Genomic DNA, 3,623 nt, shown 5'->3' with positions numbered 1-3,623 from the left:
AAATAGTAGTGATTCTTTCAGTCACCGAAAAATTGGAGAGGGGAAAAGGCTTTTTAAATTTAGGGATTAGGTTAAATTATTTTTATTTGTATGTTTTTCATAGACAGGGTCTCACTCCATCGCCCAGTGGTGTAATCACAGTTCACTGCAGATTCAAACTCTTGGGCTCAAGTGAACTTCCTGCCTCGGTGTCCTGAGTAGCTACTACTACAGGTGCACACCACTACACCCAACTATTTTTTTCTTTGTAGAAATGGGATCTTAGTATATTTCCCAAGCTTGTCTCAAACTCCTGGCCTCAAGTAATCCTTTCACACTGGCTGTTAGGCACAGGGATTATAGTCATGAGCCACTGTGCCTGGACTTAAATTAGCTGCCACCTTGCTGTTGGCACACATGTACACAGAACCCACCACTGCCCTATCATTAGTGTGCACAGAAATCAGAAACCCCTGCCACCCTGCAAAAGTGCTTTTGTCAGCACCCTCCAACAGAGTGTTGTTGCCAGTGGACTTGCAACACCTTGGTCCCTGCAGCACAGCAAGTGTTTAACCTTCAGGGGCCACAAAAATAGCTATGGGCTTTGTCCCAGTCCTCTAGGGTTAGATCATGAGCCCAGGAGTGCTTAGCTGAGCCTTGGATCCCTGAAATTATCCAGAAATGAAGCCAGCTGACTACACACAACTTATATCACACTCAAACCCTCAAGGGCACCAAAGAACATAAAAGCAAAAGGCCCCATCTAAAGGACAGCAACTTCAAGATTAAAGGAACAGCAACACACACAAATAGAAAAAGAACCAGTGCAAGAATTCTGGCAACTTTAAAAGCCAGAGTGTCTTCTTATTTCCACTAGCTCCCAAGCAATGATTCTTAACCAAGCTGAAATGGCTAAAATGACACATACAGAATTCAGAATCTGGATGACAATGAAGATCATTGAGATTCAGGAGAAATTTAAAACCCAATCCAAGCAATCTAATGAATCCAATAAAATGATACAAGAGCTGAAAGATAAAGACATTTTAAGACAGAACCAGACTGATCTTCTGGAGCTGAAAAAAATCACTACAAGAACTTTATAATACAATCAGAAATATTAACAGCAGAATAGACCAAACTGAGGAAAGAATCTCAGAGCTTAAAGACCACTTTTTTGAATCAATGCATGCAGAAAAAAAAATAAAGCAAAAAGAATGTTTTAAATAAACAAAACCTCTAAGAAGTACAGAATTATGTAAAGAGATCAAGCCTATGACATATAGGCATTCCAGAAAGAGAGGACGAGAGATCAGTGACTTGGAAAACATATTTGAGGATATTGTTTACAAAAATTTTCCAACCTTGCTAGAGAGGTTGACATGCAAATTTAGGAAACTCAGAGAATCCCAGTGAGACACTATATAGAATGACCATCTCCAACTCACATAATTATCAGATTCTCCAAAGTCAATGCAAAACAAAAAATATTAAAAAGAGCTCTTTTTCTGGCTGTAACCATGGAGGGTGTAGAAGAGTAGAAGAAGGATCCTTCTGTGCCAGAAACCCTTAAGAAAAAGCAAAGGAATTTCAAAGAGCTAAAGATCCAGTGCCTGAGTAAGAAGTTTGCCCAGAAGATGCTTCAAACAGCAAGGAGGAAGCTTATCTATGAAAAAGTGAAGCACTGTCATAAGGAATATAGGAAAATGTACAGAACTGAAATTCGAATGGCGAGGATGGCAAGAAAAGCTGGCAACTTCTATGTACCTGCAGAACCCAAATTGGCATTTGTCCTCAGGATCAGAGGTATCAATGGTGTGAGCCCAAAGGTCTGAAAGGTGTTGCAGCTTTTTCTCCTTTATCAAATCTTCAATGGAGCTTTTGTGAAGCTGAACAAGGCTTCAATTAATATGCTGAGGATTGTAGAGCCATATATTGCATGAGGTACCCAAATCTGAAGTCAGTAAATGAACTAATCTACAAGTGTGGTTATGGCAAAATCAATAAGAAGTGAATTGCTTTGACAGATAATGCTTTGACAGCTCGATCTCTTGGTAAATATGGGATCATCTGCAGGGAGGATCTGATTCATGAGATCTATACTGTTGGAAAATGCTTCAAAGAAGCAAATAACTTCCTGTGGCCCTTCAATATCTTCTCCACGAGGTGGGATGAAGAAAAAGACCACCCATTTTGTAGAAGGTGGAGATGCTGGCAAAAGGGAGGTCCAGATCAACAGGCTTATTAGAAGAATGAACTAAGGTGTCTATCATGATTGTTTTTCTAAGCTGGTCAGCTAATAAACAGTACCTGCTCTCAGATTTAAAAAAAATTAAAAGCAACTAGAGAAAAAAGTTTAGAACACATTCAAAGGGAACCCCATTAGGCTAACAGTGGAAGTTTTAGCAGAAAGCTTATACATGAGAAGAGATTAGGGGCCTATATTCGGCATCCTTAAAAAAAAAAAAAATTCCATTCAAGAATTTCATATCCAGCAAAAGTAAGTTTCATAAGTAAAGGAGAATTAAAATTCTTTTCATACATGAAATGCTAAGAGAAATCACTATCACAAAACCTACAACAGGTCCTTAAAGGAGTGCTAAACATAGAAACAAAAGATCATTACCTGCCACCATGAAAACACACTGAAGTACAGAGCCCATTGATATTATACAATCAAGTTTATATAACAACCAGGTAACAACACAATGACAGGACCAAATCCTCACATATCAATATTAACCTTGAACATAAATGGGCTAAATGCTCCACATAAAAGGCACAGAGTGGCAAGTTATTGATAGATAAAGAAGGAAGACTCAATGTATGTTGTCTACAAGAGACCAATTTCACACATAATGACACCCATAGACTCAAAGAAAGGGATGGAGAAAGATCTATCAAGCACACAGAAAACAAAAAAAGAGCAGGGGGTACTATTCTGACTTTAGAGAAAAAAAATACACTTTAAACCAACAACAATCAAAAAGGACAAAGAAAGCATTACACAATAATAAAGGGTTCAATTCAACTAGAGAGTTTATCCTAAATATATATGTACCCAACACTGGAGCACACAGATTCATAAAACAAGCTCTCAGAGGCCTATAAAGAGACCTAGATAACTACACAATAATTGTGAGAGACTTCAACACCTCACTAGCAGGGTCAGACAGATCATCAAGACAGAAAATTAACAAATACATTTGAAACCTAGACCTGATACTTCACTAAATGGACACAACAGACATCTGCAGAACACTTCACAAACAACAACAGAATATACGTTCTTCTCACCTGCACATGGCACATACTCTAAGATTGATCATATGTTTGGCCATAAAGGAATTCTCAACAAATTTTAAAAACCAGAATCATACCAACCATACTCTTGGACCACAGTGGAAAAAAAAAGAAAAGAGATTAATACCAAGCAATATCTTAAACAATACAAATACATGGAAATCAAATAATCTGCTCCTGAATGACTTTAGATAAGAATGAAATTAAGGAAGAAATCAAGAAATTTCTTGAAATTAATGAAAACAAAGATACAACATACCAAAATCTCTGAGACACAGCTAAAGCAGTATTAAGAGGAAAGTTTATAATAGTAAATATCTACATCAAAAATTAGAAAGTTG

General features: G+C 37.4%; 1 pseudogene; it reads left to right on the top strand.

The window, feature by feature from the left end:
• The first annotated feature begins 1,499 nt into the window (after window positions 1–1,499).
• LOC101152767 (large ribosomal subunit protein uL30-like) lies at window positions 1,500–2,240 on the top strand (annotated as a pseudogene).
• Window positions 2,241–3,623: the final 1,383 nt, after the last annotated feature.

The sequence above is a fragment of the Gorilla gorilla genome, chromosome 5 (genome assembly GCF_029281585.2).
Source record: "Gorilla gorilla gorilla isolate KB3781 chromosome 5, NHGRI_mGorGor1-v2.1_pri, whole genome shotgun sequence".
Taxonomy (NCBI): Eukaryota; Metazoa; Chordata; class Mammalia; order Primates; family Hominidae; genus Gorilla; species Gorilla gorilla.
This window is presented reverse-complemented; position numbering and strand designations above follow the sequence as displayed.